At 42.9% G+C, this 17,400-nt stretch overlaps 1 protein-coding gene across 9 annotated transcripts in view; it reads left to right on the forward strand.

The window, feature by feature from the left end:
- Enox1 (ecto-NOX disulfide-thiol exchanger 1) overlaps nucleotides 1-17,400 on the forward strand; it is a 564,401-nt gene that overhangs the window by 84,410 nt on the left and 462,591 nt on the right. For 2 of the 9 annotated variants that reach the window (XM_063274306.1, XM_063274308.1), the window contains one exon: nucleotides 929-983. The exons of the other annotated variants lie outside the window; for them this stretch is intronic. The gene's annotated coding sequence lies outside the window, so the exon portion shown is untranslated. The remainder of the gene's footprint in view (nucleotides 1-928; nucleotides 984-17,400) is intronic. 9 annotated transcript variants of the gene reach the window in all.

The raw sequence follows: 17,400 nt of genomic DNA on the forward strand, positions 1-17,400 counted from the left end.
AGCTCAACCCTCTGGAAGGCTGCCTCTCTACAGAGATGGGAGAATAATTACCCTCTTAATGAGGTAATGCACTTCTCCTTTCTGGAACACCACCCTTGTAAGAATTCTGTCATGTAACACAGCAGAAACTCCCACTTTCCCAGACCCTAAATCAGAAAGGTGTAACTGTTTTTCTGTTTTCTTCCTGTTGCTTTCTTAAGCACACTTTGGGCTCCCTCGCTCACCTAAGCCGGTATCCAATGTGGCTGCTTCCACTCTTGGAAGACTTGCAGTTTCCTGCCCTCTTATTTTTTCTCTTAAATGCTAATAAAAAGTGTCTGTGGACTTCCTTCTGAATCTATTTTTAAACTATTTTGTGAAAGGGGGAACGAACCCAAAGAGGGGATAGCAATTTCCTTGTTAATGTATGGTGCCCACTATGGGGCTCCCCAAGGTTTCTGCCCAGAGGAAGACTGGCTTGGTAGGGACCACAGCGACTGCTTAGCCAGAGCCACTGACTGGGCCATGTAGACTTAGTCAGCAGGAAACATGGAGGCAGAGGAATGAGAGGGTTAATTTTGAACCTAAGAAGTAGTCGAATTTCCTAAATTCGGGGTTATTAGACTGTGCTATTCTGCTTTTGTTTTGCTTTCCAGCACAGACCATCTCCATAACAAATTAGTCTTTCTTCCTTTTTTTCATTTTTTTGGAGCCTAATTTCCATGATTTCACCATATGGAAACTGACTTTTAAAAAGAACTTGCTCCATTGAGCAAGCTGGGTACATTTCTCAAATGTTTCTTGACATTAACAACTCTATTTCTCAATTAGCAAAGGGAATAAAAGTTGATTATGCATATCCACGGGGTGACAATTTACATCTGATTAGCAGCTCTAAGGTAAACATTAAAAGGTCACTATGAATAACTTTTACTTCTTTTGTTCTCAGATGCACCAGTCAGTCACTGAGGTCCCAGCTTCCCCCTGCTCCCCATGGATGATTGGTAAAATCCTGTTTTTAATATGGTACCTCAGCTTCCATTACAGTCAGACCTGTGGCACTTAAAGCTTAGTCAGTTGCCATTTTGGTGGGTTCGGTTGTTTCCCCCACCTTTCTTCTGATACCCATCTGCTTTAGTGAGAACTTGTAATGAATCACAGACATAAAATAAGACACGCTCAGGCTTGCAAGCACATCCTGATGACCCATTCCTGGATCTTTTCCTTAAGCCGAAAAGGCCACCTCACCTCCTGTTATGAAACCAATCAGCCAGCGAGTACAAATCAATTCATTTTATGCTCTGTGGAATTAGAATAGAAGCTAACTTTGGAGGGGAGCAAAGAAACATGACTGAAGGAAATTCTGAGTGAACATGGGCCATTGCCGTGGGCATGGCCATGTCAAGAATCCCATAGCCTCAAACTCAGAGGGACAGCAACCCCATCCTCCAGGGACCACATGTGTTGACAGCAAGTACAGATAATGTCCACCATGGCTCCCTCCTCCCAGATATTACATCCTTAAGATTGTTTCCTTGCAAAGCCTGCTTCTGCTGAGATTAGCTAAACCTGTCTTGTTGATCCAGCCATCTCCTTGTTTACCTGTCCCTTGTTTATCTGTCTACCCCGCCTTTCTTTTTCAGCCGTAAGCAATAACGCTGTCTCTCTGTAGAATATGCACAGAGTTTGCTAAGACTAAGGTTTCTCCAGTATCCAGACCGCTCAGTTCCAGCTTTCTATCTATGTGTGTGTCTGTCTGTCTCTTCTCCATTCCCTCCTCACCTCAGGGATTCTGTCCTGGAGCCATGCAAAATGCAGCAAACTGTCTTGTGCATGAGAATGATGCAGATAAGGGCATTTACAGTATTAGTTTAGAGGGGCATAGGTAGTCCTTAGAATGGGCTTCTTTGCAGTTGCCGTAATTAAGTTAAAATGGTAACCCTTCAAGTCATATGGTCTCTTTCAATCTGTGCATATGTAGACAGATGTTTGTCATGTTCACTCGCATGTACGTGTGTGCATGTTTTAAATAGTGGCAACTGTTGATAATGACTCTTGATATAAATATTAGAATTCTGGGACAGTATAGAGACAGAAGAGAGCAGAGTTGGCCTTCAATAGTTTATTAGCTAAATAAGAGTTTATTAACACTCACAGTGATGGGCAGCCTCTCTCCTGTAGGAAAATTAGCAGTCTTGCCAGGGGAACAAGTTTGCTGGGACTCTTTATTGGGGTGAGACTCAGGGCTGGGAATAATGAAACCATTACAGCTGTAGGAGGCTATCAGCCACTCTGTCCACCTTTCCTTCCTGACATTGTTTGCTCAAGGACATAGAAGGCAATTTGGGAGAGAGGCTGTCTCAACATATTTTTCTCTGTGTGGTGACCTAGAACCAGAAAACTGGTGAAAGGCTGGAGACCATCTGTGACCTCATAGGAATCCTGTCCCATAACCAAGGCACTGTGTAGGGATAGACATGCTGTGGTTGTTGGAATATGGTTGGCCCAGAGCGTGGCACCATTCAGAGGTGTGGCCTTAGTGGAGGAAGTATGTCACTGGAGGGGCGGGCTTTGAGACCCTCTGCTTAGCTGCCTGGAAGCCAGAGTTCTGTTTGCCTTCAGAATAAGATGTAGAACTCTGAGCTCTGCCAGCTCCACGCCTGCCTAGATGCTGCCATGCTTTCTGCCATGATGATAATGGACTGAACCTCTGAACCTGTAAGCCAGCCCCAATTAAATGTTGTCCTTTATAAGAGTTGCCTTGGTCATGGTGTCTGTTCATAGCATTGAATACCCAAACTAAGATACATGCTCTTTGTAAAAACGATCATATAACTTCAAGCGTGTAAAGAAAGAAAGGTTTGAAGAAAGAATTTTCATTCCCACTTCTTAGAGAAAATAATATACACTTTGCTAAATATCCTCCTAAGAGATTTTGCCTTGGTTTTCTTATTCTTCAGAGCATGTAAACATACTTATTTTAAAGAAGAACTATATTATTTTAACCCAAGTTTTGGAAAAAAATGTAATGTGCATCATGGATTTAGGGGTATATGATATTACTGTTAAATAACATGATTAGGCTCACTGTAATTTATTATGAAAGGGCTAACTGTAATTGATCGGGCCCCTTGTTGATTTAAATTGTTTACTAGGCTGAGTTAGCATGAAAATTCTTAGTAGTGGTAAACACTTTCTGTGAGATTTTATCAGTTCACTTTCTTACCAGTGGGGTCTAGGAGTGCTGGCTTTGCCTTGGCTTCTTTAACTCCTCAGTACTTCTGCATCCTTATTTCCCTATCCAATCATCATGGAGAATGCGAATTTATTTTATTCTGATGTTGAAGTACATTGGCTAGGGTTGGAGACATTTGTGTGCTTTTCTTGTCCTTTGGTCTGTCTTTCCTAGCCACAGGTTTTGGAGTTTTACAGGGACTCTTTATTATTAGAGAGATTAGCCCTCTATCAATTAATTCAAAATAAACTAGGTACTAGGCAATGTGCCAAATATGCATTCTCCTATTGATTACTGTCTTTTCACTTGGACTTAAAAACATTCCTTTCATTGAAGAGATATGTATCAATTTATAGCATCAGACTGAAAAAATCATTCCTGGGAAAAATCTTGTTACCCCAAGATTATAGAAATTGTCCCTTAAATTTTATTTCAGTTCTGTGATTAATTAAACTAGTTGGAATTAATTTGGGAGGTACATAGTTGGTACAGATCATTAATTAATTTCTATATTCTTATCCTAACACTATCATTTTAATCCACAGTTTCTCCATTTCCCTCATACACAAAGTTCCCATGAATCTAATCCCACTTTCTCTATTTCATTCCATAGCTCTCTATCACCATTGGTTTATTCAGAGAGTCAAAGATAGATAATCAAACAGATATTAGCATTGGCTGGTACAAAGATAGACTATCAAACAGAAATATTAGCATTGGCTCCTATAGTTACCCAAAGTGTAGAGAGTCCTGGGAGTAAGGCTTGCCGCCGCTAGGACGTAACTATGAATGAAGTCTTGGTGGATGTAGCAGGTAGGAGAGAGAGAGAGAGAGAGAGAGAGAGAGAGAGAGAGAGAGAGAGAGAGAGAGAGAGAGAGAGAATGAGAATGAGGATGTGGTGGGTGTGGGTGATGAGGAAGTGTCAGCAATAAGAACTGTCTGTCTGTCTGTCTGTCTGTCTGTCTCTCTCTCTCTCTCTCTCTCTCTCTGTGTGTGTATGTGTGTGAATGATATGAAGCACAACAAAAAGTTGGACTGAGTTTGCTTGTATGATATTTGAAGGGTTCCTCTTGTTGCGTCATTAATGTAGATTTAGTCTGAGGCAATAACGTGTTTGAAATAGACGTGAGATACCAGCTGGCTTGTGATGTAGATAGGACTTGGGTTTTTTTCACTGAGGATGAATTAGAAGGGTTTTTAGAAGAATGACCTACTCAGGGATTCTAATGACTAGAAGTTTCTCTAGTAACATTATAAGTTCCTCAACTGAGATGGGAGTAACAGAAGAACAGCAGTAGGTGAGAGATGTCCGGTGGTTGCTTCCAAGCTGATGAACAGCAGAGGGCAAAATGGTTAATGCCTTCAGTTCCCTAGACCGTGATGGAAATGTCTTGTGAAGAGCAAGACACGGTCAGCTCGACTTCTGTACTTCAGGGAATGACAGCTATGGGAGATTGACTAAACAAAGTTGATTGGTGCTCAGCCCAGGTGCCAGTCTAGACATTAGATTTAATGTTCAAATAGAGAATATCACACTCATTCATTCATTTGACCAAGTCCCCAGGCCGTGTACACAGCACCTTGTCCAACTCCCGCCCTGTGAAACACTAGCTGACAAATTCCAGACTGTTCCTCACATTATTTACCGTGGGAGGGGGAAACTATGGTTTTCCTGTTCCATACATTATCTGTATCATCAATGGACTTCTAGATGTACTTAGCAAATGAGACTTGAAGCTTGCAGACTTTGAATAATGAAAACCCTATAAAAGTTATAATAAGAACTTATTATTATAACTTAGATGCAGCTGATGGAAGATCTCATTTCAGAAGCCAAGGCAAATGTAACTTTCCAAAGGTTTTCTTTGGTTACACGTATTTCCTTTCAAATAGAATGAGTTAATTTTGCTAACTGAGACGCTATCTCCAGTTGTTAAGTGCATACCTGATCTAAGTAATGACTGGAGAGGAATATAAGAATAATATAGCATGAGTGACTTGTGCTACTGAATTGCTGACAGTGTCATTTAGATAGGAAATGTGGGCATAATCAACACTCTCTTTAATTTATATTTATTGAATTTCTTGGTAGTTTAAAGTCAGGCTTATCAATACATATACATGATCAGATTTCATACATTAATAGTTTAAGCTTGACAACAGCGTATCAGTTTTATTCTCCTTACTGTGTACCTTTTAGACTGATTTTTTTAAAAAAAAAATCTGCTTGCTTTTTTCTCAAACTTATTTATAAGCAAGACTGACTATTATTCCGCCAAAATGAATATTCTTGATGTAGAATTCTCAGAGTCACCTCTGTACTTCAAAATCCTTGTGCTCTCAAGACAGAGCAGAGGGTGGAGTGGTGTACGCTACTCTCATGTTTGACGGTCCAATGTGCCAATGAGATCATGGGTTCTTATCTTTCTAGCCGAGTCCTGTTGTGTATAAGAGCCAAAAAGAGATCATGGAGGCCCTTATACGTCACCCTGGGTTACAGACTAGAATCTATTTTGTAAAAATGGAGCAAGGAACCACAGGAGCTAGCATCTTTCCTTCAGTCTTCTCATTGTAAATAGGCTTAGGTTGAAAGGAAGAGGCAAAGACTGAGAAAAGAAGAGAGCAGAGCATGGAGACCCACATAAGAATGGAAGCAAAACAGAGTTCCATTTTCATAAAGAATTCTGTAAGTCCAGAGAGCATGTGTATACAGAAACAGCACACACTCACCATTCACCATCATGTTAATATTCTTGTCTATAAGGTCATATAGAATTTTGATGATATAGTGTGTGTGTGTGTGTGTGTGTGTGTGTGTGTGTGTAGGTTGGTTTATGAACATAAAACTGAATGAAAAAATGAATACAATGATAATATGGCCCTGAAGCAGTCCATTTGCATGAGACTGAAAAGCTGCTTCAATGAAATTTGTCTCATTTTTCATCCAAATATTGGAAGTACCAACATGTGTCAGCTTGTCAGAGAAGGACTGGATGCTTAATGATTAAATTTGTACTCACTTTTATATCTGCCCACTAAGCATCTTGGACAACCTTCTGGTATTATTTTAATTATTATTCTGATTTCCTGCATCCTCTTTTTAATCTCAGTTTATTTTTTAACTTTCAAGCTCTAAACTGGGTCTCATGAGCTTAGTCTCTTGAATTCTTCATTGTCGTCTGAATTGTTTTTTTATCCATTGTCTTAGTTACTTTTGTCCTGCTGTGACAAAATACCATGACCAAGACAAAAAAAAGGATTTAATTTGGGCTTTCGATTTCAAAGGGTTAGAGTCCATGATGGCAAGACAAGAGCTTGGCGGCTGGAGCAGCTGAGAAACTGAACTCTTAGTCAGCAAGCATGAGGCAGAAAGATATTGGGAATGGCTTTGAAAGCTCAAAGCCTACCTCCAGTGACACGCATCCTCCATAAGGCCACATCTCCTAATCCTTCCCAAACAGTTCCACTAGCTGGAGACCAAGTATTCAAACATATGGGCCTGTGAGAACCATTCTCATCCAAACCACTACATTTATTCATGCCTTCCTGGTTTTCGAATATATTTTTTACTCAGGTTCTAAGCACTATCAGCTGTCCATCCAGATATACTCTACTCTTTATTTCAGAAGCACAGCTAATACTGTTGTTTCCTAGATTCTCACGCAATGGGGTGTGGCCATATGTATAAAAGCTCTTTGTAAAAATCTTCTACAACTGCTTCTGGCTCACTTTCTTCCCTTTTGTTGAATGAAATGTATGCTACTATTTAACAAGCTCCTGAAACCATTGTCCTCCTTTTCCTTATCTGAATTCTTTGTTTGAATAACTATGTAGGAATACATTTAAATGCATTACTAAAGTCATCCAGTCTTGCTGATTTGATAATATAACTTAGACTACTGTGCTGGCTAATTTCTTGTCAAACTTGACATAAGCCAGGGTCAGCTGAAAAAGGGAACTCAGTTGAGACAATGCCTATATCAGATCACCCTGTAGACAAGTTTTTGGGAGGACTTCTTGGTAAGTGTTTGTTCTGGGGACTTAGCCCACTGTGGACCATGGTTCTGGTCATGGGCCGAGTCAGGTGGTTCTGGTCTGTTCAAGAAAGCAGGCTGAACAAGCCATGTAGAACAAGCCTGTAAGCAGCACCACTCCACCACCTCTGCTTCAGACCTTGCCTATAGATTCCTACCTTGAGTTACTGCTCTGACTTCCTTTCATGATAAGCTCTGAGCAGGAAAGTCTTGCAATTCAGATAAACCCATTCCTCCCTAAGTTTGCTTTCAGTTATGTTTTATCATAACGATAAAAGACAAACTGGGACAACTCCCTTATGACTACTCCAAGTTACTTAAAGCCTCATTCTTTTTCTCTGGAAGCAAGATTGATGTGTCTGCTCATGCAGTGTGTCTCGAGTGGTTCTCTTCCTCCTCTGTGTTGTCCTGTAAGTGGTTGCTATGGCCATCCAGATGTCCGGGCTCCAGACCGGGAGCAGCACATTGCTGTTCTGGTTGCCACATCCTTCATTGAGACTAGAAGTTGGCATTCGTCAGCCTTGAAACAAAATCAACCTCTTGGCTTATTCCCCCCCCCCCCACTTAATTTTTTTTACTGGAACAGAATTCTTTCATTTGTGTTTTGATTTTTCTTTTTAGATATCCACTTTCTAATTAACATCAGGAGAACCAAGTAATAGTTCTGGAAATCAGAATGACAAGGCTTGACCATTTCTTATCTGGTCCTACTTAGAAAGTGTTTTCCAAACCTTTATTTAGTCAGTTGCCAGAGTCTGTTAAGGCCTTCTAACTATTCTCTTGAACTCATTGACATCTTTGTATGTCCAGTCTTACCTTCAATTCCCCATTTGGAGTGTGAAGATGGTGCCCTACTTGGCCCCCCAGTGTATCTGGTCCCACAGTCTTGCAATCAGCTCTCAATTTGGTGGCCAAAATAATCCTGTCCAAAGGAAATCCTTGAGAGTCTTCTTGTACCTGTAATTATAGAACGCCCAAGCCAAATATCTTGGGTCTCTCTGAAAATCCATGAAAAATACAGCTGTCTTGATTAACTGCCCCCCACCCAATGATTAACTGCCCCCCCAATGCCTTTTCTTTGCCCTTAGAAGTAGCAGAGTTCTTCTTTTTACTTAACCTCTCCCTCTTCTTAACTATCTACCGCTATGATTATAATATACTGTGTTCTCTGGCTCTTCTCTTGCCTCTCTCATATTATGATTATTATGGTTATTATTACTAATTTATTTATTCCATGTTTTTGTTTTTGTTTTTAAGGCAGGGTTTTTATGTGTATCCCTGGGAGTCCTGGAACTTGCTCTATAGAACTCAGAGATCCACCTGCCTCCTGAGTGCTGGGATTAAGGACAAGTGCTGTAACATCTGGCTTTCCCCCCTCATATTCTTAACTGGGGAGCCTCACACACCCTTCTAGGGCGAAACGTAACTTTGTCTAGAAGGCCGTTCCCTCCCTCTGGTCAGATTATCTCCTTCCTCTGCACCCTTCAGCTTCCTGGTTTCCTGTAGCTGCTCCTCTTCATTCATCTTATCTCTCCTCTCTCCTTTCCTCTCCCTTCCTGCCAACCAAAACTTCCACCAGAACCATGTCTGCGTAGGGTCTTCCGGGTCTCCAGTGCCCATCATACTTGAAGCACAGCAGGTCATGGGCAATGCTGTGGAGGGCACAGCCAGTCATACTTCCTGGGCATAGCAAGTCACACCCCCCCCATTTGCCAAATCTTGTTAAAGTAAATCCTATTATTTAAATTACTTAGATCTAAGGAAGACAAGTCGTAAACCTAGCTGGCTTGATGGGTAAATGAGACATATAAAATAAGAAGCAAAGGAAAGTGTAAGATGTGTGTGTGTGTGTGTGTGTGTGTGTGTGTGTGTGTGTGTGTGTGTGTGTGTATGTGTGTGTATAAAAAACCATCCATGAAACTTATCCATTAAGGACCCAAACATCTCAAATGCCTAATCTTCCTGACAGTAATCCTCCCCAAGTCTAGTGTCAAACCATCTCCAGTCATAAGCACAGAGGAAAAAGACTTTTTTTTTTTGCCATAAAGAGAGCCCCCAGGGCAAAGCTGTCCTTTACTCACGCTTCCATGCAGCCTTCCATTTGTTTGTTTAACAAATGTTTGTTAAGTGTGATCCAGATGCCTGGAATAGAAATGTGAAGGGGGAAAGGAGCTATTATATTAGTTGGAAAGCAGACACCTAAAATCTAATTATAGGACAATATAGTAAGCACTGTAATTAGCAATTTGTACAAAGTAGTCAGGGAGCACACCGGGGGGAAGCAAATTCTGCCCTCACCTGCTTCTGGCAAGATGAAAATGGAAATGCAGGCACACAGTTTTTTGTGGCGAGTGCAGGAGATGGGTGAAGGTTACCCACAGCTGTGCGTCTGTTTTGGCTGAGTAATTTCTCATAGATGGTATGTTGTTTTTCCTTCTGAATTTGCTTGGCAGATGGAGTAACTCACTGCTTTTGGGCCAGAAGCAGAAGAATTTCTTAGACATGCTTGGATGAGTCATAAGAGAAAAGACAGACATTGTTCCCATGATGTCACTCCTTCTCCCCAAACCTCTGAGGAGGTGCACAAGAGAACTCAGTTCCTGGGCACTGACCGACCCCTTGAAATAGATAAATGGAGACGATCTCTCTTGAATAAGTGTGGTGCCACATGGGCATGACACAGCCTCTAAGGGAACTTGGCTAATCAGAAGAGCCTTGTGATTGAGGACTAGCCCAAACAGTCCAACGGCTCAACAGTAAGCAAAGTAACAGAAAGGAGCTGACTAACTTTGGAGACATGTGCCACTTTTTAAAGTGTGTGCGTGTGTGTGTGTGTGTGCGTGCGTGTGTGTACTGTGTACATGCCTTTGTGATTGTGTTCACATATGTGTGGGTGGATGTGAACTTGTAAACGTGCACGTGGAAGCCAGAGTATCTCACTGAACCCTGAGCTTGCAGATTTAGCTAGTTTCTGGAGCCAGCTTGCACCAGAGGTCCCCTGTTTCTACTTCTTGAACCCTGGGATCATAGATGAGCTGCTGCTCTACCCATCTGGCTTTTTAAGTGGATTCTGGGAACTGAACTCAGGTCTTCACAGGTGCATTACAAGTTCTTTATCCGCTAAGCCATTTCCCACCTCCCACTCCTTCTTTGGTCTTTCACCTCTTTCCTCCTCCATTTAAATTTCTCAGAAGTAGCTTAATCCTGGTTGAAAATTTCTTTGGATACTGATAAGCCAAAATAATTGGTAGTCTGCGTTTCTATCCCATTTCTGCCATTTACTTGGAGAAGCCAGAGTGAACTCCTTTAGTTCGCTAAGCTTTGATTTCCTCATTTAAAACTAATCAACTATGGCATTAGTTACTTTTCTGGTCCTTGTGACACAACAGTTTAGCAGAGCTGTTTATCTGGCTCACATTTCCAGAGGAAACAGTCGTGGTGGAAAGAGAATGGCGACTAGTGAAGTCTATCGGTAATTGCCTGCGGTGCAGTCTGCGCATGTCTTGGTGGGTTAGGAAGCAGAGCACTCTGGATTGTAATTACAGGGAGGGTGACTCTCAGAGACACGTCTTTAATGTCCTGATCGTGCCAGCTAGGCACCGTATGCAAAGATTCCACAATACTTCCTGGTCAGGTTCTCAAAACATGGACCTGTAGGGGCCATTTCTCATTCAAACCAAAGGCTGTTTTGAGGATGAAATGAGCTAGTGAGAATAAAGCTCTGAAATATTTCAAGACCATCTAGGGTTATCTTTTGTTACAAAGTCTCAATAGCTAAGCCTTGCTTTGATTCCTTCCCTGATTAGAAGATACTTTTTTTCTTCGTCATTCCATTCACACAGGAACAAAACTGCAAAAAGATTCTACTAGAGACCCACACTAAGAAAGGAAGAAATTTCCCTTTCTTAGATGCTTGGTTGTTTTGGTCTATATTGGCTGAAAATTCATTTATAACTAAGATTTCTCTTGTTGTTGTTGTTGTTGTTGGTGGTGGTGGTGGTGGTGGTGGTGGTAGTGATGGTGGTGGTACTAGTGCGCGCGCGCGCGCGCGCGCGCGCGCGTGTGTGTGTGTGTGTGTGTGTGTGTGTACATATGTATGTATGGATTTTCTAAAAGATTGGGACAATTGTCTTGACCCTTGAGCAGGGCCTGTCTAATAGGTGATAGGCCAGGCCAACGCTTGAAGAACATCTCTCTCCACCTTCAAAGTGTCCTGGAGGCAACCATGGCTAAGCTCAGAGTAAAGCTCACAATCTTAAAGTCAGATAGAAACAACTAGAATTACAGATGTCCACAATGCATTAGTATTTCCCCCATCCACCAGCACCTTAGTAAATACACATCCGCCATCCCCTAATGCTTTTCTTCTAGAACTTTCTTTTGAATTAAAGCCTTCCATAGAGTCCCAGCTAGCAAGTAGAGTGACTCATTTCTCCATTATGTAAGCCATTAGCAGATTACTGCTCTGGACCTAGAATGCCTTGCTCTAGGGGGGAGCAGCAAGGTGTCCAAGTGACTCTCAGCCATGTGACATTGACTCACCTGGGTTCCCCAGAGAACCCACACTTAGCTCTGAGTTCTGACTGAGTCCTGCAGGGAGACCTCATTAGCATCACAAAGCAACCCCTTTCCTCTAACTTCCTGGCAGTCTGCCTACCCCAGGGAAAAGGGAACTGTGGAAGAGGAGGTGATTTGCAATTACCAGGAAGTCAAACTCCTTGCAAAAAAGAAAAATATATGCAGATTGACTAGCTCTGGACATCAAGAAATGTGCAGAGACACAGTGTGGGAAATGTCATCTGCGTGAACTTGAAATTTGAGGCAGGCTCCTTGGCACTAAGTCCTGTTTAAAGCAAACACCGGAGAAAATGACCTTGGGGATTCTGGGAAATTGAAGAAGAGCAACATGATTTCCACAATGAGGCCCAAAAGGAGAGAAATGCTTAAAGAACAGTCATTTCTGAAATGCCAGAAAGAGACATCCTGGATGCTATTTCTTTGAAAACTATTTCAAAGCTCAAATACTTACATATGTGTTATTTAGCTGTGATCATGAATTTTTTTCTGCTGTGCTGTGTAGGATGCATGCATTGTAATTAGGTGAAACATGTTGTTTCCCCCAACTCTCTGTGACTGAATGGAGCTGCAATGCATGGAGGAATATTGACTTATTTAGCTCTTAATCCTTTCTCTCTGAGGAGGTCATATCATCTTGTGCGCGAGATGTAAACCTGGGAATTCAGTTGCTTCTAAAGATTGCCTGTTGTCTGTAGGGCGGCAGTCCTCGGAGGAGGTCCAGGGCCTCAATCACAAATATAATTATTATCTCCCAATGATTGCTACCACTAGAGTGGATTAGCAGTGCTAGTGGGACCGAGGATGCTGGTTTAAAGGCCATTTTGCTCACTATTCCTGACTACTCAGAAGGTCATTGGGATGTGCTGCATATTAGATATATGTGTGAGAGGGGGCTTCCTGGAATCCATTTTTTTTAACCAGTCTTAATTTGTACACATTCTTCTTTCTCTTTGCTTCTTTAGTTTTTGTGTCCTATCAGGTAGCACTGGTAAAGTCCTTTCTTTCTGGTCCTTTGGTTCCTCAAAGAAACCCAGGACAAGTGGCTGAGACGCCTGTTTAACACAGCAAAGCAGATGCTGGCCAGTCTCTCCCAATGCCTGTTAGAGTCCTGGCTCTTCTCACCCTGCCTCCTAACCCTCAGCCCTACCAGACCCTGAGCTCCACTGCCTTCCCCCAAATTCTCTTAGATAACCTCAGCTCTCCCTCTTTCCTCTCTTCTCTTCCCACTCTGCCCTTCTCTCTCCCCATGGCCTGCCTGGTTCATTCTGTTGGCCTGATTCAGTCTGGACCCTTCCAGATGCCTTTGGCTGTTCTCTCCCTCATATCTACAATAAACCCTCTCCTTACTCATACCTGAGAGGAGTCATGTCCCCATTATTCATTCACTCAGTCACAGAGATGCACTCATCAAACACACAAGAGTCAAGAACCCTGCATTTCCTGACTGCTCTTATCAGTCATTAAAGCATCGTTTCTCAAAGAACTTCAGGCGCAAGAAGACAGCTGCATGAGTAACTGGAACTTAAGATACAAAACGATAGACATGTTCAGGTGAGAGAAATACGGTTCCTGATGAGAGTTTTATGGAGTAGGTGAAATTTACAGTGCCCACCCCCGAACAATCATCCGGGTTTTTGAAGTGAGGTTGTTCCCTGCCTAGATGTGCATCTTCATCACTGGCTTAAGGGTCATCTCTGGAGAGACAAAGGAAGAGCTCTTTGTCCTCAGCGTTTTCTGACAGGGTTCAGGGACTGACACAGAGTGGGAATCTCACACATATTCATTGATTTGGCTTTGTGCCAGAAGTATTACATTGACTATTTTATTTCTTTTCTTTGAAGAAGTTACCTCTTGCGGCTTCATCCTGTGATGAAGGGGATCTCCTAGGAAACCACTGAGGTTGGTCTCTTTTGCGATCCCAATGACTTTTCCCTGGTTGTGTTTGTCTCTTGGTTTTGCATCTAATTATGAAGGGCTGAACTGAACTCAAAAATAGCCAGCACCATTAGTGCGGAGAGCTCAGGTGAGACCTAGTACTCAGGGGAGTCCAGGACCTCTGTTTCTAAAGCTCGGTTTTACCCAGGCTTGCTTAGGTCATCAGGACAACACAGTAGGGTAGTCGCTTCTGGATTCTCCCCTTTCTTCCCACCTCCAGATCCCACAGCTATAGATTAGCCAGAGGCCATTGTAAAGCTGTGGCTCTCAGAGGTCTTCTGGCCTTGCACAGTGTCCTCAAGATTACACACACCTACAAGAACCTCCAAGTTTACATAGCAGCCAGTTATCAGAGGAAGCTCTCCCCCAAAGTGTCTGCCACTGGCACTGACCTTGTTTGCTTATTTATTGCTAATAATTCCAAAGATGAAGGCTGAGGTACCTATTTGATTTGATGTCCCACATTCTCCCTCTGAAATTAAGTTTATTAGCTAACAATTCTATTCTATTAAAAACCCAGGCTTCTCTTCATAAGCATGGCAACTAGCCATTACATGAAGAGTTCTCCCTGGGCCCAAAGCAGACCACGTAAAACGCCATCGCGCGAGCCAAGCTCTTCTCTAACACTTCTTGTTTTCTTTTACAGAATTTTGGAAGTAGCTTAAGTCTAATGGGTTCCCTCAAGATCTCAGCTCCTGTTACATTTACATATAGAAATATGGAGAGAATGAGTTGCTGTTTCTGGCTTATTATTATTATTATTTTCTTTGGAACTATGAGAGGTTGGCTCAACTCTTCAAACTTCGAATGTTTGCTTTTTCCTCCTGCTTTGGAACATATCCTGCTTTTCTAATGGTGAATTTCATGCAAGAACAACATCTCAGTCTTAGCTAGCTTTAACTGTCAATTTGACACAGCCTAGAACTTCTGAGAAGGCAGTTCTAATTAAGCGATTGCCTGATAACATATTGCCCTGTATGCTGGCCTGTGGGTTTTTCTCTTGATTGTTAATTGATATAATAGGGCTCAGCCCACTGTGAGCGGCACCATTCCCTTGGTAGGTGATCTTAGGCTGTATAAGAAAGCCAGCTGAGGATGAAGCTGGGAAATCTAGCAAATTGCATTCCTCCATGGTTTCTATTTCAAGTTCCTGCTTGAGTTCCTGCCCTGGCTTCCCTCAGCAATGAATATAGCCTGGAAGTGTCAGACTATCCTTTCCTCCCTTAAGTTGCTTTTGATCATGGCATTTGCCTCATGAAACTAGACCAATCTACAGTTACAACTACCCCAGGAAGCTGGACTGTGTCAGCTATGGCAGAAAGATAAAGACGATCAGACCCATATAGTAAAGGATAGAGCCGTCTGGAAAACACACCCATGTGTGGCTCTGATAAGCCTGTTTCACGTATGTTCAAACTGTCCAAATCATATACCTCTTTAGACCTAGACCTTGGAACTAAGGTATTTTTTGTGGTTCAGATTCATATGTTCCTGTGTAAGCTAGTGTGGGAACATAGCCAGAGGCTCTCCCTTCATTATAGTCAGTTCATACATTTAAGACTCACGTGGAGAAGAAATACACCGTACATGGTCCCAGGGAAAGGGTACGGGGAGGCTTGGAACAAGCAGAGCTTTTCTGCTTACTTTTTGCTTCTACATGTTTGCTTTAGATTCTTATCTTTAGGGCTCTAATATAACAACAGAAAAGCAGAAACACAGGCTCTGTTTTTAAAACATGACTAAAAGGCTCTGGCTTCAGAACTTTAATTTTCCATGTGCCTCGGAGGGCTCGGCAGAAGGAAACATGGCTGCATAGGTGGCCATGGACTGGTTTGGGAAGCCTGCTGTGGAAGGACCTTTAGGAACCGGATATGATGGCTGGCTGACCAAGTCTGTGGGCTGCTGTTGGCTGTTGGCAGCAATGGGAAGCTCAGTTCTCCCTTGGAAAAACCATGCTTTGAAGTCTGTTTTAAGGAGAGCTATATCTTAAAATATTAAATACTTTCTGTCATAAGCATAGGCTGAAAGAGTAGCAATCAGTTCCAAAGCTATCATTTTTTTATTAAAGGTCTCCTGATGTGTGTGTGTGTGTGTGTGTGTGTGTGTGTCTGTGTGTGTGTGTCTGTGTGTGTGTGTTAATCCAAGTAGAAGGTCTGTTTATAATTGCAATCTGCTGTCCTATTATTGGGTGGGCAGGACCTGTCCAAGCATAGAAAAACTTAATTTCAGGCTTAGCCAGCAATGAAGTTAATAATAAAACATATTTATTGAATTTAAAACAACAAGATTCTTGCTAATTCATTTAAAACTATTTCCCAACATCTTCTTCCCAAGAGAAAAAAATTATGTATCTGCCAAATGGGATAAGGGCCAGACAGACTGATGCATTCCCCATGTCCTGGAGGAGACTGCGGAGGATGGACGAGTCTAGCTTCAGCCTCGTTTGTGCCATTGTAAAACTGTGCGATCAGGGAAGGCCTGGGTGTCGCTGTTTTAATTTTTTTCATGGATAAAAGTAAGAGGATTAGATCTGGTGAGTTCTGTGGGCCTTTCTACATCTATTAAACCTGAACATGTAAACAGCAGGAAGATAAACAGAGAGAGGGGAAAGAAGTAAACATGGGGCCTGAGGCTTGAGGAAGGGCATTTTCTGAGAGAAGGTGCTGACTCCTCTCCCATGCAGGTCTTCCCCAGCCTGTGCTGACTCCTCTCCCATGCAGGTCTTCCCCAGCCTGTGCTGACTCCTCTCCCATGCAGGTCTTCCCCAGCCTGTGCTGACTCCTCTCCCATGCAGGTCTTCCCCAGCCTGTGCTGACTCCTCTCCCATGCAGGTTTCCCCAGCCTGTGCTGACTCCTCTCCCATGCAGGTCTTCCCCAGCCTGTGCTGACTCCTCCTCTCCCATGCAGGTCTTCCCCAGCCTGTGCTGACTCCTCTCCCATGCAGGTCTTCCCCAGCCTGTGCTGACTCCTCTCCCATGCAGGTCTTCCCCAGCCTGTGCTGACTCCTCTCCCATGCAGGTCTTCCCCAGCCTGTGCTGACTCCTCTCCCATGCAGGTTTCCCCAGCCTGTGCTGACTCCTCTCCCATGCAGGTCTTCCCCAGCCTGTGCTGACTCCTCTCCCATGCAGGTCTTCCCCAGCCTGTGCTGACTCCTCTCCCATGCAGGTCTTCCCCAGCCTGTGCTGACTCCTCTCCCATGCAGGTCTTCCCCAGCCTGTGCTGACTCCTCTCCCATGCAGGTCTTCCCCAGCCTGTGCTGACTCCTCTCCCATGCAGGTCTTCTCCAGCCTGTGCTGACTCCTCTCCCATGCAGGTTTCCCTCTGTGCCCCGTCTCTCAGTCTCCAGTGTTTCTTTACAATTCTCCCCCACTTCCATCTTGCCACCCTTCCCTGTCTCTAAGGTGTAGTTGGGGCTTTTCAGGATGGTGCAGGAATTATTGATGAAGCCTGGAATATACGCTTTTTGTGTTATGTTTTATTCTATCTCCTAGGATTTGCTTCTGTTACTGTTTCTGTCTTACTTACTGTGAAAATGATTTACTTTTAGCTTCTGGGTTGCATGTTTGTGATGACGACATTCATGACGCTGAGACTCACGCCGAGGACTTCTCCCTAATACGCTCACCTGTTTTTAATGCT

This window comes from Rattus norvegicus, chromosome 15 (genome assembly GCF_036323735.1).
Source record: "Rattus norvegicus strain BN/NHsdMcwi chromosome 15, GRCr8, whole genome shotgun sequence".
Taxonomy (NCBI): Eukaryota; Metazoa; Chordata; class Mammalia; order Rodentia; family Muridae; genus Rattus; species Rattus norvegicus.